This window comes from Aedes albopictus, chromosome 3 (genome assembly GCF_035046485.1).
Source record: "Aedes albopictus strain Foshan chromosome 3, AalbF5, whole genome shotgun sequence".
Lineage (NCBI taxonomy): Eukaryota > Metazoa > Arthropoda > Insecta > Diptera > Culicidae > Aedes > Aedes albopictus.
In genome coordinates, this window is record NC_085138.1 from 341,146,981 (window position 1) to 341,170,588 (window position 23,608).

The window sequence follows — 23,608 nt, forward strand, 5'->3', positions numbered from 1 at the left end:
AACTATGGTTTTCGCAAGAAATTCTTGTGGCAAAAAATCATAGTTGATTCGTATGATTTTCGGAGTTGCAGTATCCTCAGTGTACCTTTTTGCATTCTTGTCATAAGTTGAAAAAGTTTGTCTGAAACTTTTCAACCGATACTATAAAAAGATAGCCTAGGATGTTCTGAAAAACTTTGTTGAGGACTGCAAAGCGATCCGATGCTTGTGTAAATAGTTATAACCAACAAACCGCAACATGTAAAGGAATAACAATAGCAACAAAATCATACTGTTTCGCCAAGCAATGTCAACGCTATAACTTTTTTCATAAGCATCAGATCACTTCGCGGTCTTCGACAAAGTTTTTCAGGACACCCTAGGCTATGTTTTCACTTTATCAGTTACATGGTTTTAAAAAGAGTCGAGCTTGTTATGAGAGAAATGCAAAAAAAGTGTGTTTTCCCATGTAAAACCCCATGCAAACTTCAAACGCGATGCGCAAAACGTAGACATAACCGATCGTGCTCACATTTTGCACACTTATTAGGGTCCTGAAATGGGATCAAAAAAGCTTTGATCTGATGGGATACCATTGAATTTTTCATTTTTCCATATAAACGATGACCCACTCTAGTGTATATGTAAATGTGATGTACCACATTTTTATAAAACAGTACTAGATATGCTTTCACTACTTAGTCGCTGTATGCATGCGCTCAAAACTTGCTACGGTTATCAGCACGCGTCGAAGTCGAACGCCGCGGCTCAACATCGAGCCACTTCGCATTGGCGTAGCTAGGGGGGGTTCCAGGGGTGCCTGGCACCCCCTAGAACACATTTGGCACCCCCTAGAATTTTTCCTTGACAGTCGCCTAAAATTTAAAACTTGACACAATAATTCCAATATTTATTAATGGCACATTTGAACAAAACTTAAGTACACTCGGAATGATTTAAATAACTGTTCTACGTTTAGGCGTTTTGGATATTGGTAAGAACAATCAACAGACTTCTCCATAGATTCCTCCAGAAATACCTCTATCTATTCATACAGTGATTTCTCTACGCTTCCTTTATGGATTCCCATCGATATTTCTGCAATAAACTTTCCAGGCAGTCCTGATGGGGTTGTACATACTAGAAATTTTTGCAGAGATTGATCCAGCAAATTCAGCTAGGATTTCTTTGGAAATTCTTACTATGATTCTTCTCGGAATTCTTCTAGGGATTCCTCTAAAAATTTATATTGGGATTTCTTCAGGAATTTCTGGTGGAATTATTCAAGCAATCTTCCTGAGATCCTTTCAGATGTTCTTCCAGGTATTCTTTCAGAGTTTTCATTCAGAGATTCTTCCAGAAATTTCTCATGGAATTCCTTCAGGCGCTTATATTGGCCTTCCTCCGGGAATTGTGGCTAAAATTCCTCAAGCAATTCCTGAAACTTCCAGCAATGTCTCTCTTCCTCTAAAAATTCTCACTGTGGTACCTTCTGAAATTCTACTAGGAAAGTTCTTCCGGAACTTCTTCCGGCAGATCTCCCTCAGATTTTTCTATAAAATCCCTTCATTGATTCTTCCATACATTTCCTTAAAGATATATCCAGGACTTTCTACAGAGGTTCTTCCACAAATTCCACAGTGGATTTCCCCAAGAATTTCTATTGACCTTCCTCCGCGAATTTCAGCTGGAATTCTTCAAGTAATTCCCATTAGGACTCCTTCAGAAATACTTCTAGGGGTTTTTCCTGGCACACGTACTTGCTGCAATACTTTCGGGAAATCTTCCTGAGATTCCTCCAAAAATTCCTCCTGCGATTCCATTAGGGATTCCTCCAGTATACTTCTACCGATTCTTTCAAGGAGAACTGTAAGTATTCCTCCAGGCATTTGTTAGACGAACTTCTCTTAAGATACTCCTGACAATGCTGATTCTGGGGTTTCTCTAGAATACCTCAAACAACTCCTCCTGTGATTTTTCCATCAATTCCTCCAGAAATTCTTCCTAATGATTCCTATACGAATTTATCTTAGCATTACCTTTCAGAAAATCCCCCTGCGATTCCTTCAGGGCCTTCTCTATAGATTCTTCCACCTCTACCGGTTCTTTCAGGGACTTCTCTAGGTATTCATAGGATTTTTTCTTTGGATTCTCCCCGGCATTCCTGATGGGGTTTCTCTAGAAATTCCTGTACAGTTTTCTCCAGCAATTCCTTCTAGGATTTCAGCTGAGGTTTCTACAGTGATACATCCCAGAATCCTTCTAATAATACCTCCTGAGATTTTTCCTGTGATTTCTTCAGAAACTCTCCGGTGATTCCTCCATGATTTTTTATCCAAGATATTTTGCCCACGGATTCTTTCATAAATTTACCATGGGATTCCTGCAGGAACTCCTCTTGGCCTTCATCCAGGAATATCAACTGGATTTCTCAAGCTATTCCTGCTGTGGTTCTTCCAGCTGTGGTTTTTCTAGGACTTCTCCAGTCATTCTTACTGTAATACCTACCAGAATTCTTCTACGGGGTCTTCTAAGAATTTCTCCAGGGATTCCTTCAAAAACTTGCTGGAATTATTCAAGACAATCTTCCCAGGAGTCTTGCAGAAGTACCTTCGGTGTGTTCTTCTGGAAATCCTAAAAAAAATCTGGGACTTCTCCAAATATTTCTTGTTGGACTTCTCTAGGAACTCCTCTTGACATTCATCCAGGAATTTCTCCTTGGATTTCATAAGCGATTCCTGCTGCTTGTAATGTTTCAGGAATGCCTCCTAGGTCGTAGGAATCCTTCTAGAAATTTCTTCTGGAGTTCTTACCGGGATTCTTCTAGCCAGTTTTCCTAGGATACTTCCAGAAATGCCTTTGATTCTTCCAGGATTTTTTCTAAAGACTCATTCGGGAATTCATGGATTACTCTAGAAATTATTCATGGTATTACACCTGAAACTCCTCTTGGCCTTCTTCAATCTTTAGTGAAATCCTATAGGAATGTGTAAGAGAAGAATGTGTGGACAAAGAATCGCGTTCTGGGGGGATTCGAGAACACACGGCTAAACCGCAGTATGTCCATTTCTTTGAGATTTGGTTGTTTTTTTTACTGGACAACAAACATTTTAGCTTTATAGGAGAGGAACAAACCACTCTTAAGCAAACATTAGTTTAAGAAACTGATATTCAGCTAGTTACGTTTCTTGGGAATGCAATCAACAATTTCATTGGATTTTTTTTCCTATATTCCAATGACTATTCCTCCGTAATTATTTTAGCAATTTCTTTTTCAGTTATTTTGCAAATTTCTCAGGCAATTTTATCGTGATTACTTTTGTAATACTTTATGATTTAATTGTATTTAAATTTATTGCATCCGAAAATTGCTAAACTGGAAATTCAGAAATTTTCAACTGGACTTGCTTAACCCCTTCGGGACGACTTTTTGCACCAACCTCGCCGCTGTAGAACGCGTCAGCGAGGTGCAAATGACCCAACCGTCCTGAAAGGGTTAAAGCAAATCCTATGAAATTCACGAAAAAAAATCCTGACAAATTTCCAAAGATATTGCCGGAAAAATGCATCAAAATTACCTTAGAGCTTTCAAAGTAGTTGCCAGAAGAATTCATATAAGAAATACCAGAGAAATTCCTGATGAAAATAGTATGACTTTTTAAAGAAATTTGCCGAATCCAATCTCAAAATAAATTGCCAATATATATATTCTATAAAAATTTCCACAAACATTCATAAAAAAATTTCGAAGAAATTCTCAAAGAATTTTCCTAAATCATCAAAGAAATTTCTGAAGACAATTTAGAAAGAATTCTAAATGTGATTGCAGTGACAGAATTTTTAAAGAACCGCCAGAGATAATTTTCAAAGAAATTGCCGAATCAATTATCAAAGGAATTACCGAAGAAGATCCTTAAGTAATAATATAAATTTCCAAGATTTCCAAAAGGTTTGCTGATAAAATTCCCAATTAAATGCCCAATGGAAGTATCATCGGAAATGCCGAAGGTGTTCCAAAATCATCTGCTGCAGGAATTCCTTACATAATTACTGAAGAAATCTAGAATAAATGGTCTAAAGAATTTTTATTTAAATTATAGAAGCGATTTATAAAAGAACTTCCGAAGGAGTTTTCGAAGGAATTGTTGAAGAAATACCTAATAGCATGGACAATAGAAGTCCAAAAAATCGACGAAAATCCGAAAAAAGGAGAATAACTTGCCGAAGACATTTCCAAAAAAAAAAAACTTATGAGGAAGTACCCAGAGTCAGTGTCAAATGAATCACCAAAGGCTTCACTAAAAGAATTCCCAAAGGAATTGCCTGAAGGGAAATTGGAGAATTTTAAAAAGCAAATATCAATAGAATTGCTGACATTAACAAAACATCGCTTGAAAAACTACTAAAAAATTAGCGAAGAAGCTCCCGAGAAAACATTTCAAAGGATTTGGCAATGAAACAAAAAAAAGCCAAATAACCTCCTAGTGGAATTGCCAAAGAAATTTCCAAACTAATTTCCAATGAAATTTTCAAAGGATGCGTAAAAGGTGTTAAGTATCAAATTTCAGGCATATTATCGAATAAATTCTTAAAGAAATTGCCGAAGAAATTTGCCAAATTCAAAGGAATTACTGAGAGATTTCTAAAAGAAGTCTTAATTAAAATAAATTGCAAAACAATTTCCAAATAAATTGCCGGGAGTATTCCGTGAGGAATTACCGAAACCATGTTTTGCTGAAAACACAAATTTCTTTTTTATATTATAGCAGAGAATCAGAATCCCGAAGAGAAAAATCGTAGTTCGCTATTAATGTTGTGGTCAAACCAAAAATGCAAATATGTATCCTGATTTTGCAATTTCAAGTATTTATAACTCTTACAATGCCACAAAAGTTCAGCTTATTGGACTCGGTGGCTTAATTTCCACAACAGGAGAGGGAAAAAAATACTCTTACAATTGCTCTTGAAAAGTATTTAATAAGAGTTGTTATCTTGCAATAAAGCAAAGAGGATGTCACGATGAATATAAGTTACACGAAAATTTGTGGATATTCGATAGTTTAAAAAAAATACACTTCGAATAATTGCTCTGAAAATGTATTCTCATTCAATGTATTCAATCCACAAAACAAAGGAGTTGTGATGATTGTTAAGTTCAAACTGAAATACAAATTCCATATCACAGACAAACAGACGTAACACTACGAACGTTTTTCGATTCAAATTATAGTCTCGGAAACCTGTTCGCCCAATACTAATAGACTGAGTTTGGCCGACCATCAACTAGGTGGCGGTAGTGGGCAAACGTCAAACTCGAACAAAAACGATGCGAGCGCCACGGGTGGGCAGTTGGCCAACTAACAAATTTTTAAATAGGCCGTTAAATCGGTGTACGATGGGAAATGTCAGAGTGTTACGTCTGTTTGTCTGTGTCCATATATTATACGTAATCAAGTTATCAAGTTCTAATACTTCACATGGCGGGAAGAGTGTTAGGTCAGTATAACGGTCCGGATTAAAAAAAACGGTTCTTTAAAATTTAGCGCGTTTAAATTTTCGGGTTAATTTGTCCCGCGACGCAGTATAGCATTGTCACAGACAAACAGACGTAACACTTGCGAAATTTCCATCGACCACGCTTCTAACGATCATTTTAAATTTTCATAGTTGTGGCTTTCACAACAAGAGGCGCGTGCATCGTTTTTCTATGCGTTTGACGTTTCACACTAGCGCCTTCTGTTGATGATATTGCACAACACAGTGATTCGCGCAACTTCTCCACTAAGTGATGGTATTTCCACGAAAATCGTTCAAGGTGTTACGTCTGTTTGTCTGTGGCATTGTTCTAAGAAATTGAGGGTGGATCGGTATTTCTTTTTACAAAAAAAAAAGCAAAACAACCTTGAAGCCACTGAAACTGGCACCCCCCAGGCACCCCCTAGGAAAAAATCCTAGATACGCCAATGCCACTTCGTAACTTAGAAGTGGCTCAAGACTACGCGCAGCAGTTAGCAGTGGCCCTACCAACGGAAGAGCAGCTCGGCGCAGCTACACTTGAAGATGGCTGGAGGGACATCCGATCCGCCATAGGTAGTACCTCGGCTACAGCACTAGGCTTCACGACTCCGAATCACAGAAACGACTGGTACGACGGCGAATGTGAACAGTTGAAAAACGAGTAGAATGCAGCATGGGCGAGAATGCTGCAACACCGTACGAGAGCGAATGAGGCACGTTACAAACAGGCGCGGAACAGGTCTGAACTCAGTCTTCCGGATGAAGAAGCGCCAGCAGGAAGAACGAGATCGCGAAGCGATGGAAGAGCTGTACCGCGCTAAGGACACACGAAAGATCTACGAGAAGCTGAACCGCTCTCGCAGAGGCTTTGTGCCACAAGCCGACATGTGCCGAGATAATCACGGGAATATTCTCACGAGCGAGCGTGAGGTGGTCGAGAGGTGGCGGCAGCATGGCAGCGGTGGAGAAGCATTGGGTCATTACAAAGATTTGGGAGGAGAAAGTATTGCCGGAGGAATGGATGGAAGGTATAGTGTGTCCCATCTACAAAAAGGTCGACATGTTGGATTGCGGGAACTACCGTGCGATCGCATTACTGAGCGCTGCCTACAAGATACTCTCTCAAATTTTATGCCGCCGTCTATCACCGATTGCAAGAGAGTTCGTGGGGCAATATCAGGCTGGATTCATGCGTGAACGCGCTACAACGGACCAGATGTTCGCCATCCGCCAGGTGTTGCAGAAATGCCGCGAATACAACGTGCCCACACATCACTTGTTCATCGATTTCAAATCGGCGTATGATACAATCGATCGAGAACAGCTATGGCAGATTATGCACGAATACGGATTCCCGGATAAACTGATACGGTTGATCAAGGCGACGATGGAACGAGTGATGTGCGTAGTTCGAGTATCAGGGACACTCTCGAGTCCCTTCGAATCTCGCAGAGGGTTACGGCAAGGTGATGGTCTTTCGTGCTTGCTGTTCAACATTGCTTTGGAGGGTGTAATAAGAAGAGCGGGGATAAACACGAGTGGAACGATTTTCACGAAGTCCAGTTCAGCTGCTTGGTTTCGCTGATGATATTGATATTATTGCTCGTAAATTTGAGACGATGACGGAAACGTACATCCGACTAAAGAGTGAAGCCAGGCAAATCGGATTAGTCATTAATGTGTCGAAGGCAAAGTACATGATGGCAAAGGGCTCCAGGGAAGAATCACCGCGCCCGCCACCCCGAATTTATATCGACGGTGATGAAATCGAGGCGGTACTTGGGCTTACTGGTGATCGCCGACAACGACACAAGCAGAGAAGTTCAGAGGCGCATTGTGGCAGGAAATCGTTCTTACTTTGGACTCCGCAAAACTCTACGATCGAATAAAGTTCGCCGTAACACGAAGTTAACCATGTACAAAACGCTGATTAGACCGGTCGTCCTCTATGGGCACGAAACATGGACCCTACGCGCAGAGGACCTACGCGCCCTTGGAGTTTTCGAACGGAAGGTGTTGCGTACCATCTACGGCGGAGTGCAGATGACGGGAGTTGGAGAAGGCGAATGAACCACGAGCTGCATCAGCTGCTGAGAGAACCAACCATCGTCTATACCGCGAAAATCGGGAGGCTACGGTGGGCGAGTCACGTCATCAGGATGTCGGATAGCAACCCGAATAAAATGGTTTTCAAGAGTCATCCGACCGGTACAAGAAGACGTGGAGCGCAGCGAGCTAGGTGGGTCGACCAAGTAGAGGACGATCTGTGGACCCTACGCAGGAACTGGAGACATACAGCCATGGACCGAGTGGAATGGAGACGGCTGCTATGTACAGCAGAGGCCACCCCGGCCTTAGCCTGATCGGTATGGTAAGTAAGGCAAAAGAAAGTCAAAAAGCACTCCATATCCCTAGGCCCAATGCCACCCACATATAAAAAAATATTCTATTTGCATCACATTAAGTACAATGATGCTCTATGGCGGTTTTATCGATTCGATGAATAAATCTCGTTCTGATGGTCCCATATGAATACCAATGTTCAACATCCATTCAATGAACGTTAATTGTTTCTCCAAAACTAATTAGCAAGCAATTTTCCACGAACGAGAATAATAATCGATTAGTTCCAACCACAATGCATTGATGAAACAAACTACCAAACCAGCTGACATCGCAATGAATGGTCAAACCAAAATTTTTCACGGACCGCAACAACGGTTGCAAAACGAATTCCATCGAAATGGATCATTTTATCGGCAAACGGCAAAACAGTGGCCAAAAGTTGATGTACGAACGTTTATCGCTTCAATTGCTGATTCAGCAGCTGCGACGCGCCGTTTCCAATGGCGAGTAAATCGTAGCTTCGAGCGTCTGAAAGTTGGCACATTCACACAGTCACGCATAAAAATTGAACATACTACATCAATCGCGACAAGTTTTCTAATCAGGACTTTTTTTTATTCCGCCGAACTTGGTCGTTTATCAGTGGAAAAGTTGACCATTGAAATGGCATCGCAGACAAGCAAAGCTGTCTGAGCAGAGTATTCTGCTTCTTTTCTGTTGAAATGTTTAGGATACGGGAGCACTGAATTTTCGGAGAAATAAGCAGAACTTCTATCTGTCAGCAAATGTAAGTATAAGTGTGTGAAAATTATTGGTAAAAGCTACGTTTTCTGCTTTGAGTCTTGACTGATATCAACACGGATTTCAACAAACGTTAAGACTGATGTTCATATGTGTTGCACAAAAAATATATGAAACGGCAAAATATGAAAAAAAAAACACGTAGTTCTGGTGGAATTTTAACCCATGACTCCGCAATTCGTTAGACAGGCCGCGTTAGCCAACTGCACCACTTGGAATATTTCCGATAACTCTTCTCTTGGTTTTCAAAAATTCAGAAGAAATTGGAATAAGCTGCAGAAAATTGATAAGAAATTTTATAAATACGATTAGAAAGGACTTGAAAAAAAAATCAGTTAATTAATTTGCAATAACTCACGCAATAACGTTGATTTTATAGCTATAGCCAATAAAATAGCTGTGAAAATAACCTGAAAATTTGACCGCTCTTCTCAAGCACAATTCGTCTTATCCTTTTTACAGGCTCAACGCAAATCGGGTCAGTGACCCAGAAAAACACACGCCCATGTTGCACCCCCTCCAGATAAGGTAAGCCCCCGCGCATTTCGAATTGTAAATTAATGCAAATTCTTCAAAGGAATCCACCTTCAGTGAAAGATCAAACATCGTCCTACTACTGACTGACGCCGTACGACGTTCGGCCCGAATCAGGTCAGCGAAAAGGAATCCCCTTTTTGAAATTCAATCATAAATTTTCGCCCGGTTTGGCCCACCAGCATCGCATCGCACCGGCACCGGCACCGGGCGAGGATAACGACCGTTTAAGAGCCATCTCCCGTGACCTCAAGCGAAACCATAAAAATAGACCTGTGAGGAGGAGGATGGGGGGATGGAGGAGCAGAAAATCGCCGTAAAATGTGTCCCATTTCCATTAATGTTCGCTTGGCTTAAAAAAAGTGTCTGTGTCCTGCTGGTGCTAGTGTGACCACGAAGTGCACACAGTGGCTGTAACAATAAATTATTATTATTTTGGTACTTTGCTGTTTTCTTTTGCAATTTATATGATAATGCCTTTAGAAATTAAAACAACAAAATTTTTGTTTGCTTTTATTTTTTTTTTTTGAAATTTGACTCTAGTTTTAAACATTGTTTTATTTTTTTTTTTTTTTTTGTTAAATATTTAACGTCATCATTCTAGTTGGATGATAGTTTAGCATGCAACGATTTGCAAAATGATGATTTATACAGCACTGAGTTGTACATTTATCCAACGAGGCTTGACTCTTAAACCTTCTGAAACGCCTCGAAATACATTGAAACGCTTCTAAAATCCCTCAAACCCCCATAGAACTGAGCTGACAGACTCCAGTAGACCTCTTAGTCTCTCTGAAACCTGTTGCTTGCATTCTGAAGTCCCCCTTAACTCCCATGGAACTGCCCTGAGAGCCCAGTCAATAAGTGATCGTATAAGCCGTTGCATAAGATGTTAAAGTGGAGGCGAAATGCGTACAATTTACATGCACCTAAATGGAGGCATGCATGTATATGGCCTCCACTTATTATCTTATGCAACATCGTATACGATTACTGGTTATCTGGGAGCCTATATATCGACCCCTAAAACGCATTGAAACACCTTAGCTTAAACGTTTCTGAAATCCTCCTTACCCTCATTAAACTGACCGTGGAGCCCGTGTAGTGTGTAAAAACCCGTCTGAAATCATCTACAGGGGATAGACAATTCTTCACGATGTTATAAAGATTTTTGGAAAAGATAAAATTATCCGCTAGCCAAATTTGAGCTGTTATATCTCCGGATTCAATGAACCGATTGCAATGAAATTTTGACCATTCATAACTTATATAATGAGCTCTGGAAAATATTTGACTTTACTTGAAATTTTTAACAAGCGAAAAAGTAATAGCGATTTTATTTTTTTCACGATTTTTTAGTAAATTGGTCTATTTTTAATATGCATTCCATTACTTTTTCAATTTATTGGTGGCTATGTTGTAACTTTCCTTCAAAACGCATTTATATATAAGTCAATTAGAGGGAAACTAAATGGACTATAATTTGCATCTAGCATTTTGAAACGATGTTGATGTTTTGGATAATTTGGTGTTTTATTAGAAAAATAATCTAATCGTTATAATTTTCTTCCGTGTTAAGAATATTAAGTTAAGTCAATGGTTTTTCAAAGCTCATCATATAAGTCATAAATGGTCAAAATTTCATTGCATTCGGTTCATTGAATCCGGAGATATAACAGCTCAAAATTGGCTATCGGATAGTTTTACCTTTTTCAAAAATCTTTATAACTTCGTGAAGAACTGTCCGATCTTTCCTAAACTTTGTCCACTGATACACAACTAGTTGAAAAACTTACAGTAAAAAATTGAGAATATTTGATGCACTTTTCGAAAAGTTACAGCTAATTGAACATATTTTGAATAGTGAAAATTTTGCCTGTCCCGATCATTTTGTCTATCCCCTGTACAGCACCTTGAAACACTTTTAAAACCCCCAGGATAAAACCTCTATGACACCTGCCGAGGCGCATTGAATCACTTATCAAAACCGCCATGGAACTGACCTGATGGCTCAAGAAGCCACCTACAACCCCTCTGAAACCTTATGAAACGCCCTGAAACGCCTTTAAAAAAGTTCGTGGTCCTCCAACCCCCCATGGGACTGACATTAGAACCCGTGAAACCCCCTACAACCCATCTACAACCCTCTGAATCGCCATGAATTGCCATTAAACTCCTTGAAATCGTTCTTAAATTTCCCCTAAAATTTGCATGGCTGAAACTCCCAGAAAAAACTGTAAAATCAATCCTGAAGCCCTATAAAACCTTTTAAATGTAATTCCTAGAACCCTGGAAGAAATTCCTGGGGGCCATGCACAAATTACGTCACGCTTCAAGGGGGAGGGGGGGGGTTTGCATAACGGTACGGCCCATACAAAATTTTTTGAGGTCTCATACAAAAAGTGTGACATAGGGGGGAGGGGGGTAGAAAATGGTCGATTTTTGCGTGACATAATTTGTGTATCACCCCCTGGAGCATTCCTTCATGGACTTCATATAGTATTTGTTGAAGAAATATCTGAAGTAATTTTAAGATAGATTCTTAAAAAAGTTTTCGTAAGTACTTTCATTTCAATTTTTTTTGGAAAACTACGTATAGCGGAGGCTGAATAAATCGTTAGAGAAAGATTTGGAAAAAATCTTGAAGAAAGTTTTGAAGGGGTTTTTGAAAGAAATTCATGGAAGATTTTTTGAAAGTGTGAATTTAAAAAATCATGAATCCTGGATAATAAAAATCCTTGATAATCCTTTGAAAGATTGATTCGTAGAAAGATTGATTCTTAGAAATTTTTAAAATAGTTCCAGGAAAAATAAAAATAATGGAAAGATTATTGGAGTAACCCTTAGATAAATCCATAAAACAATGCTTGCAGGAATCGAAGGAAGAATTTATGTAGGATTTATAGGAGCAATTTCAATCATTTTTAGGTTCCATTCGGGATTTATTTGCGTTCATCCAGCAAATCTTCCAAGGATTCTTTTTGATTCGCCATAAAAACTCTACTTCGAATGGCGAATAACTAAATTCTCAGTTATATTTTCAAGAATTTCCCCGATAGATTTTCCAGTCCATCTTCAACAGATGTCTTTTCCAGGGATTTTTATATAAATTTCTACATAGATTCTCCGAAGAAATCATCCAAATATTTTTGAAAATGGTTTTCAGGGAATTATGCAAGTTTTTTTCTAAATTATGTTTTTAAAATTTCAACAAGAAGTCCTGCATTGATGCACTAAAAATAATAACTGCCTCATTTTTTCTTTTGTTGAAATTCATACAAAAAAAAAAGAAAAATATTAGTTAAACCTTGGAATTCTTTCAAAACCTCGAAAAAATGTTTCCTGAAAAAGTTCTTGCTGTTCTTTTTTTCCATTCACAGAAAAAAATTTAGAGAAATATTTCGAGGAAACCTTCGTAATATTTTTTGGAGAAAAAATCGAGATCCGGGAAAACCCCTTCGCAAGAATCCTGGAGGCGTTCTTGGAAGAAGTCCTGGAAAAACTCCTGAAGTGGAGAATCCAAACAGATGCCCAAGAATCACACGTGTCACGAGAGTCACGATAGTGCAGGTTGTTGGTTGCACAGAAGCTTCAGTTATGTAATTTTAATCCAATGCAAGAATAACTAGACTTTAACTTAGAATTCCATGGAGGATTTCTAGGCAAAAAAATCTATGATTTCAAGAAATTCTTTTGAATTAAAGTAAAATCCATGAAGAACTTCCTGAAGAATCTTTGGGAACATAAATGTTGAAATCTCTTGAAGCTTTGCGTCGGAAACATCAATAGAATAATCTGTAGAAGAAATTGGAAACATTGATGGAGAAATCCCTAGATGGATACCGTCTGGCGATCCTTCTATGGAGAAATACTCAGAAAAAATTGAGTATTTCTCTGAGGAATTCCTCGAACAATCTTTGCAAAAAATCCTACACATAATTTCGGAAAATAAATCTAAGGAATCTATCTAAGTAAGTGGCTTAAATTCCCCAACAGGGGAGGAAAAAAAAAGTACTCTTAGAACAATATTTTAAAAATTCTTGTAGTAACGGTTTGAGTGCGTAATTCCTGGAGAAATGATAAAACTGTTTTAAAGAATTCGTGGAGGGATTCCTGAAAAAAATCTTGAACAAATTCTGATAATGTTTTTAGAGACTCACGTGGAACGTCCTGAAGAAGTTTGAAAAAAATCTCAATGATTTTTTTCGAGGAATTCATGACAATCTTGAAGAAATGGTTTCCAACATTTCAATGTTTTCTGGAGGTGTTTGTGGATGAATTATTTTAGCACCTTTTGAATGCTGGATTTTAACGTGGACTGTTAGATTTTTAATTGAAATCCTGAATGATAACATTCCTGGATAATTTATTGAAAGAATTTCTGGGACCAGAGGAATCTCAGCCTACATACATCGAAGGTTTCCTGCAAGAACTGCTGGAGAAATCAGTCAACGATTTCGACAAAAACATTCCTGAAAGAATTGCTATAAAAATACTTGCAAAAAATTCTGGACATACTTTTTAGCAGAATTTGAAAGGGAACTTCGGAGATATTTCTGAAGAGATTCTTAAAGAAAAATCTATAAGAAGCCTTGGTCATGGAAGATTTTTAAAAATCCTTAGATAAATCCACGGAGTAATGCTTGGAGGAATCCGTAGAAGAATTTATGAGGGATTTCTTATGTGGAATCCAAATATTTGAACGTTTCCGTCGGGACTTTCTTTATTCCTACCTTCGGAAAATATTCAAATAATTCATCCGAAACTTTTCTTCCAATAACTCCCCCGGGTTTGCTCGTGAATCTTCTTAACTTTCTCTATGAATTCCTTCAGAGGTCCTTTCAGAAATTTCTCCATGGATTCCCCGAAGTAAGCTTACAAAAAATTCAAATATTGAAGAGTTCATTCAGGATTTTTGTTAAAAGTGTAAGACTTTCCAACAACAATACCTGCAGAAATCTTTTCAAAAAAAAATAAAATTACTCATCAGCTACTAACAGAAATGAGTGAATAAAAAGACTATGTTAAAATTCATGCAAGCTGAGGAAAAAATTCCCTTCAATAAATCTTTGGAGTTCTTTCAAAACTCCAGAAAAAAGGATTCCTGAAAGGGTTCTTGCAGTTTGCCAAATCCTCGGGAGAATTCCTGAAGGAATCTTTTGAGGAAAACTTTGTAATGCTTCCTGAAAGAGTTTTGAGATGAATATTTGGAGGAATCCTTCAAAAGATTCCTGAAGGAGTTCTTGAAAGGAGTCCTGAAAAAATCCTGCAGATAACCCTGGAAAATCCAATTGGACAAAATCCAAATCTCTGGAGAAATTACTGGAAAAAACTAACACTGTGAAAGAAGTTGCTGCATAGATTCTCCAAAGTTGTTTGAAGATTGTTTTCAAGAATTCATTTAATTATTTTTCCAAATAATGCCAATAAAAATTCATTAAGAAAAGCTGCAGGAACCTTTCCAGAAGTTACTAAAGTAATGTTAAAATTCATGCAAATTAAGGGATACGTCCTCCAATAAATTCTTTTGAGGGAGTTTTTAGGCTCCCTGCAGTTTTTTTTAAACCATAGAAGAATTCCTGGAGGAATCTATGGAGAGAACTTTTGTAACACATCTGGAAGGAATTCCAAGTTAAACACCTGGAGGAATCCTTCTAAAGATTCTTGGAGGAGTTCTTGGAAGGAGTGTTGGGAAAATTCATGTAGAAAACCCTGGAGAATTTGAGTAGATAAGATCCAAATCTCTGAAGGATTTGTTGGGGATCTCTTAAGGGAATTGCTGAAAGAAGCCTTGGAGAAAATCATAGAGAAATCCTTGGAAAGTTTTCAGGAGTAATTATTGGGAAAATCCCTGCAGAAACCCTTGAACAACTTCAAAAAATTCATTGGAAAACTCCTGCCTGGCACTTTTATATTTCCGAGGGAATCTTTGCAGAAAATTTCAGGGAATTCTTCAACGGATTATCGGAGGAATCCCTAGAAATATCTTTGAAAAAAAAATCCCGAAAATTATTGAAAAATTCTCAAAAAAAAAAATCGTTGAGCAATCCTTTCCTTGGAGGCATTCCTGAGGAATCATTGGATAAATTCCTGAATATTTAACACGGACACGTTCAATGATTCCAGTGAGCTATTTTCTCTTTGAAGGAAGCACGACACTAGACAACGGACTAGCATGCATCGCCCAGTGGCACAGCCGAAAACTTTTCCAGACATCTGCGGCGGGAATCGAACCCACGCTCCTCAGCACGATGTGACTAAGTGCTTGGTGACACTAGCCGCACGACCACGAATCCACAATCTTTATAAGAAAACTTCAAAGAATTTGAGTACCTAATCCTTGCAGGAAGGAACGCAGGAGGAGCTTGAGAACTGATTTTTTTTTCAAGAACTTCTAGGAGGAATCCATAGAGGAATTTATGCAGAAATCCTTCGAAAATCCGTGGAGAGATCCCTGAAAGGTAGTTCAAAAGAGTACTTGAGGATTACCGACAGAAATCACATTCAGGGAGAAATCGGAAGGGATCACTTGAAACCTTGAAGAAATGTCTACAGGAAACTTTGGAAAAGTCTTTGGGTCTATGGAGAAATAACAGTTTTTGTTTGAATCCAAAGAAGAATCCCTACAGAAACCTTTGAAATAAATCGTAGAGAAGAAAAAGAGAAATCCTTGGAGACACACTCTGAAAAACTCGCGATATTTCTAAAATTTCTTGAAGGATGAATTTCTGGAGGAATACAAAGTGAGAGGACTTCTTGGAAAAATTGTAGCTAAAAACTTGAAAGAATCACTGAGAATACTTAAAACCGTGCTTGAGAAAATCCTGGACAAGCTGTTTGAGAAATTTCTCTAGAAATACTAAGGAAATCTACGGAATATTTCCCTGAGGATTTAAAAAAGCTGTTTTGGATAGCTTACTGGAAGTATCCCTGAAAAAATCCTGAAAAAAATCGCGAATTCCTGGAAAAAATAGAGAAAATCCTAAAAACAACCTAGAAAAAGGGTGTGTGTGTGTGTGTGTGTGTGTGTGTGATCCAACTAACCCCCACTGTCCGGCAGTGGTATTATGGAAGAAAGTTTTCTGCAATATCATTTTGATACTATTGCAAAAAGCTTTAGTCCGGGAGTTAGAAGGTGATAGCTCTATTGCAGATTCAGAGACCCATTTCAGAATGGCTGGAGAGACACGTCCATTCAGAAGTCACCTTCACTTACAATAAGCCCCGCATGTGTACATTACCGTTGTCATTTGGCCAATGATAATGCAAACACACTTCCTGATTCAAAGGAAATCTTTGAAACTGGCGCGTATTTAGTTCATTTTGTTATAGTAAAAGTAATCAGAACATTCTCACCGGAATCCATCCAATCCAAGGTATCGCTGAAATCACCATGGGAACGTCTTCGTTGTGCTGTCAGGCTTCCTCCTCGTCTCGCCACCGTTGTAAACAACCTAGAAAAAGGGTGCGGCTAAATTTTCCTGGAAGAAGTTGTTGATAACTAGAATGCGTATTAGGTTGTCCCAAAATTGCACATGGTCGAAAAGCTTGGGGGCTCACCCTGCAAATGATAGCTAAGGGTGTTAGAAACAAACTTTTGTATTACGGCAACTTTCAGAAATGACGTTTAGAGGTCGCCCCGGCAAGATTTTTTTAAAATGGCCATTTTTCGTAATAAATTTCATACAAATATTTTTTACCGTACAAAACTTGGCAATACCCACTATTTTTATATTTTTTACAGCTTGATACAGATCCAAACTTCTTGGGAAAAAAAAATAACGACATGTTTTGCAGGTTACCTTTTGATACTGAATTTTTGAATTTACTAAAATTTGTCATTTTTTGATATACTGTGCATTTTATTCATCATAAAAAGTATCTGAATCTAAAGGGGCCATTAGACTGTCCATAGCTATAAGTGAAAATATAGTCCACGTTATTGTTCGACGAAATAAATAAATGCATATGTTCTTCTAAATTCAAATCACATAAAAAAAGAATTTCTGAATTTGAGCTTAAAAAATTTAGAGGTGGCAGAAACGCCTTTGAATTGAATTTTAGAGTAATAAGAAGATGCTATGACTCGAAGAGTCACTTTCTAATTTTTAAATATCATGTCTTTCAATTTGATTTTTGAATAAATTTGTAGCGAAACACGCAAAAAATTAGCTTATTCAGTTTTTTTTTATTTTTTTTTACTAAAACTTTTCAACTTCTTGACCAATTCATATATTTAAGCGCGCTTGGCAGTCTTGGGTGCAAAGTATGAAGACACGGACACCGTCTTCAGCCAGAGGCTGTTCAGACTGAACGAAACCTTAACACTAGACAACGGACGCACGGAGCATGCACCAGTGGAAGAAACTATTCTCACGAAAAGTTTCATTGCTCGGAGCGGGAATCGAACCCTCACCCCACAGCTTGGTGCGATTAGAAGCTTGGTGACCCTAACCGCACGACTACGAGGCTCCACATAATAATAACGTATATTTTAACAAATAGTTTGTATATTTTAACAAATAGTTTGTTCGCAACATTTTTGGGCAATACAAATTATCTGCAAGACCACGATTGCTAAAATTTTAAGATAATTTTACGGAAAAAATCCTGCGGATATACTTGGTTGAATTTCTCTGAAAATCCAAGAAAAAAAAACTCCTGAATAACCGTTGGAAACATAAATGCAGAAATCTTTAGAAGATAGCTTTAGAGGTATTTGAGGAGGATTTTGAGATTTTTCATGAGAAATACTGGAGCACTACTTGCAATACTTGCAAAAATTCCTGAACGTTTTCAAGAGAAATTCTTAGATGAAGGAGTCATTAAACTGTTAAGCCTTCAGTACACGCTTTGCCAAGTGTGCAAACTTTTCCGCACGCATAACCCAGCAGACCAACAACGGTCGCAACATTGACAAAACATCGTAAATGTCAAGCGTTTGCTTCGACATTGGTTTATGCGTGAGGAAAAGTTTGCACACTTGGCAAAACGTGTACTGAAGGCTTTAAAGCCTTCATTCGAGGGAAAATTCGAGAAAGGATTCCAGGAAAAAAACTCACGTGCTTTTTGAGAATTTTTTTTTTTTGTTTTTATTAATGTGTATTTTAACATCAAGCTAATTCAACACCTCACTTTTTGAGAATTTTCCGGGTGACTTAGGGTATTGTTGGCAAGTTTGCGGGAGTTTTTGTCGGCCAAATTGCTTGAAACTTTGTCATATAACTAAGATTGGTTGGGAAGGATTTTAGGCCAACTCTGATTTCAACAGGTTAAAAAACCAAGACGAAAAGAACAAAACTGCCAAAAATACATGTTTAATTTCCCCTAGGTAAAATTTGATTAAAAGATTAGTAAATTTTGAAAATTTGACTGTTTTGCGACTATATTGGGCAATGAAATAAAATTTATTATTTTTCTCCTTTCACCTATTCAATCTATACTGTTTAAACTTATTTAGTAGCATGTCCCTGAATTCATCATATAATTTAAAAATATAGGGGTCTATACTGCCGTAATTCTGCAAAGTGAAGCGCCATTCAAAATGTCGATATTTTCTGGTATATTATATACAATATCTGGTGTAAAAATAACACTGTGGTATGCATGTTGTATTAGAATGCAAGATCTAGTCGTAATTTATCATCTATGGAAAGAAACATAGAAGATGAGCAACAGTTTTATGCATAATAACCAAAAAATGGGTCAAAACTATGAATGTCGCTTGTCACTTTGCAGAATTACGGCAGTATAGGGGTCCACAAAAAGTACAAAAATCATAGTCACAGGAATCGACCAAATGAAGTCTTAAACTCTTAAGGCGAGCATTTGTGAATATTTGCTTTCCTGGGGAATAATATTTGGGACTGTTCTATCTATTTTAAAATGGTGTTTGGTGTCTTTTAAAGCGCATTTATGTTTAAAAATATCGATGAAAAATTGATGCTTTGGTCACGCTTCAGATGTTATTGTTTCTTTTGAATTGAATCGCCTTAATGAACACATTTTGAAGTTTCCCCCTATCATTCAATCATAGCACAACAGTTAAAGCCAATACACTGAAAAATTATTTTCCTCAAAGTCAAAATCAAAGAAAAAAAATATATAAGAATTCGAATGAGTGTAATTAGTTGCGTACCTTTTAATTCCGCCCTATGTTGCTTATCCCTTGACAGATACGCGTAATCTTCCTCAGTGTCACTTATCCACTGACTGACACTGAGGAAGATTGCAAGTGGTAGTAGAAATACGCGTATCTGTCAAAGGATAAGCAACATGGGGCGGAATTAAAAGGTACGAAACTGATTACACTCATTCGAAGAGGGTATTCTGCTTAGAGGGTTCAAAAAGTCGGTACAAGATATATAAGAATATTTCAACAATAATTACAAAATCTCAAAATATTATTTTGGCATCCCAAAAAGGCATCCAGGAAAAATATAAAAGTGGGGAATGTTCAAAACAAAAATTAGAAAAATTAAAAACCAAAATTCACAAAATCGCGAAATAAGGAATCTCATTCCTAAACATGTTAAAATTGATTTGAAAAATAAAAAAATGCATATTGGAGGATTATGTAATCTGTAAAAAGTTATCATCTTGTGCAGAAAAGTTTCATATTCACTAAAGAATTCTTAAAGAATTTAAGTGATGAAAGTTTTTGAAAGTTTCCATGGTTTTCACCAAGATTTTTTCCCCGCCCATTGTGAGGCGTGTTCCCACTGTTACGAGCTAGAAAATTACGATTCGAGAGTGAAAATGAGGGAATAATAACCAAAGAAAGTGTCTGCCCATCCGGACCGGTGTGGAATATCACCCCATCCCCCCATCATCCCCACCTTTGTTGGCAGTGTGAATGTGTTTGTGAGTGCGTCTGACACACTCAAAGACATGACCGGATGCCAGGAAACGAGTGATATGACATTATGAGCCAGCTTGGACGATTTATGGACGACGACGACGACGGTCCAAAGTTGAAGTTGTCGGCTGGGCTGGCCATTGCCATCGTCACCGGGTGGTTGTCGCGTCGAAAAAAAAAACACTTGATGTCAATTGATGGCGGAACAGAAAATTCTCCTCCTCAGAACAGAAACATCTTGCTTGAGGGCGGTATCTTTTTTCCCAGACGGACGACAGATTTGCACCAACGTATGTATGGTGAAAAGTGTTCTGATTATGGCACATTGTAGAAAGAACGACCACCACCCCGAGGGAAGATAAGACGGAAGAGAGCGAATCTGGACCAATGGAGGGTAACAGCTGGTGGCTATTATGCTATTATGCTTGAGTTCTTACTTTCCATTCGGGGGAAAACTTTTGCCAACCAACGAACGGGTGACAGTTATTGCATCCGGGACGTGTCTTTGAAGAGAATGGATTCTTTGGGACGGTTGAATTCATGAGAAAATTTAACTCAAGTGATATGACGATGCAACGTATACATTGTATTTACAGGACGTAACTGGACCGTGCGTTTTCAAGTACACTAAATCCTTTTTTTACACGACTTTTTTTACGCGATTTTATTTTGCACGATTTTTTTTACGCGATTTTCTCGAAGTTACGCGACTTTTTTTTACGCGATTTTGGTTATTTGCGGAGGGCAAATCGCGTAAAAAAAGATTTCCCTTTGATTTTTTTTACGCGATTTCACGAAGTTACGCGAACTTTTTTTACACGATCTTTTTTTGTGCGGACGCATCCATCGCGTAAAAAAAGGATTTAGTGTATGTGGTTGATAGAAAATAAATGAAGCTTAACAGTAAATTTGTTATACCGAATCAAAAGACGCCCACCTAATGCTCATTTGTTTTTTACTTCAAACCAATTCAATAGCGATATCGGTGGTGTAGTGGTAAGCGTGATTGCCTCTAGGTTCAATCCTAAATAGTCGACGCCGTCGGTATTTCTGAGACAAAAATATCTGATCACGCCTTCCTTCGGATAGGAAGTAAAGCCGGAGGTCCCGGCCTATATGTTTATGGGTTGGATATGTAAGGTCCCAACTGTGGAGGATGTCTCCCTGGGCGTCGGAATTTAAGGCTTAGCTCCTAGACCCAGCCGACGTTAAAACACAACTGGCGTCGAACGGTGCCAGTTTTTATTTATTTTCAACCACTTAACCAAATTTACAGCTCTTTTGTCCACTAGGGCACTGCGTGAGAGATTCCAATTTGCAGAAGCACTTACACTTTGTACAGCGCCTAAATGTATTCTATTCTAATTCTTCTATATCGAACTGGTTGCCTTTGCGCTGCTATCACTTTTCTACCCTGTCCATTAGGGAACGTCCATAAATTACGTCATGATTTTAGGGGGGGGGGGGGGTTCAGTAAAGTGTGACAACCCATACAAAAATTTCAGAGGTCTCATACAAAAAGTGTGACATAGGGCGGAGGGGGGGTTGAAAATGGGAAATTTTTGCGTGACGTCTTTTGGACGGTTCCTTAGGCCTGTCCAGCTTTTCAAAAATGTTCTCTGATTCTCAAATCCACCCCCGTGTTTTGATTGGCATCCTAAAAGAAGTAACTGGTAAAAATTTCAGCCAAATCCATTGAAATTAAGAGGTGCATCAAATCAATTTTGTGTTTTTCGACTATTTTTGAACTTCAAAAAATCATAACTACACTAAAATTTGTCAAAACTTAATTTATTTGACACAAATTGAAAGCTATACTTGTTTGCTAGAAGTTCTCCGAACAACGTATGCCAATAAAATTGAAGGAAACATGTGATAATTACACACATTTGTAATCAGAAAAACCTTGAAACGTTGATTTTATGATAGATTTCCCTCTGGAACACCCTAATATACGTCATAAGTTGGATTTTTAAAAGGGCATCATATTCTCTAATGTTTTGTAGTTATTTGCCAATCAAAATACGGGGGTGGACTTGAGAATCAGAGAACATTTCTGAAAAGGTAGACAGGCCTACTGTTCATGGTAGAATGATTCCAGTCCGATTGGGGGTCCATTATGAGTTGCCGTTAGCCGATATCCAAATTTCCGGGTCCTTTAGAGCATATGCTCAGAAGAGGGACAGGTGTCAGCCCCCCATGTAACAATTTGATGCTGTACAAACGTTTCCCCATTTTTTTTAAATCAGCCATCATTTGAACAAAAGCTGAGCACAAGAGGTACAATCCTTTATTCAGCTCCTAAACATCTAATTTTGGTGATTTAATTTAACCTTCGGCTGATTTGAGGTTCAGGCTTATTCAAGGCTTAATATGCGCTTAATAAGTCCCTGATGAATTTTCTGTAGTTTCCTTGAATATTAAATAAGTCTTTGAAGATATTTCCGAAAGTATAGCATAAGAAATTTTAGAAGGAATTTACAAAAAAAAATCTAAGGAAAACTCTGAATGAATCCATGAAAGAATTTCTGAAATAAAAACAGGAATATTTTAAGAATTCATAGATGGATTTTCAGAAGATATTCCAGGAAATATACTTGAAATAACACCTACATACAATTGGTGGCATACCTAATAAAAATCTTATTCTTTTTGATTCAATCCTGGATGAATCCATAGAGAAATTCCTAGAGGAATCCGTAAGAAATTTCTAGAGGAATCCCTATGAAAAAAAAGCCTGAATAGAATCATAGATGAATTTTAGGAACAAACTATGTAAGATTTTTTGCAAGGAATCCATGCAACCTTTTTGAAAGCCATCCATGTAAAACTTTCTTAAGGACTTCACGAAGAAATTTCTGGAGAACGTTCTAAAGTTTAAAAGAATCCCTAGATGTTTTTATGAAAGATTTTTTGACTAAATTGTTTTGGGGTTTCCTAGATATTTTTGCGGGTAAATCTATGATGAGTTTCCAATGGAGTTCCTAAAAGAACTTTTTTAAGAATTTGTGGGAAATTTTTTCAAGAACTGAATTTTTTTTTAATGCTGAAAGGATGTACACTGGAACCCCTTTTTATGCACATAGCTGGGACTGAATAAATTAAAAATGTGCATAAATTAAAAAAAAAGCCATAAAAAGAGGGAAATTTATGCATAAATTAAGTTCGGGCTTCAATTAGAGAATCTAGTTCGCGAGAACAGGTATTGCTTCTGGGCAGTTGAGGTGAGGCTAAGGGGGTTTCCAGAAAGATCCCAGAGAGCCCAAAAAGGGTGTTCCAAGGGGCTTCAGAGGCGTTTTAAGGGGTTTGTTTCGGGGGATTTGAGGAGGCTTTTGAGGGTGTTCTGACAAGATTTTTTGGTGTTTTCATGGGATTACGGGGAATTCTGGGGTATTTCAAAAGTATTGAGTGGGTTTCAGGGACGTACCAAAGGGCTTTAGGGGCAATTCAAGGGATCTCAGGAGCCTTTAAAGGGCGTTGCAAGAGGTTTGAGGGGCGTTTTAAGGTTTTTCGGAGTCTGCTCTGAAACGTCCTGAAATGCCTCAAATATCCCCCTTAAAACCCCCCGGGGAC

General features: G+C 38.1%; 1 long non-coding RNA gene across 2 annotated transcripts in view; it reads left to right on the top strand.

Moving 5' to 3' along the window:
• Positions 1-23,608, top strand: part of LOC134284306 (uncharacterized) — a 144,557-nt gene that overhangs the window by 43,905 nt on the left and 77,044 nt on the right. For both annotated transcript variants that reach the window (XR_009995748.1, XR_009995747.1), the window contains exon 2: positions 9,106-9,171. This is a non-coding gene — a long non-coding RNA (uncharacterized LOC134284306). The remainder of the gene's footprint in view (positions 1-9,105; positions 9,172-23,608) is intronic.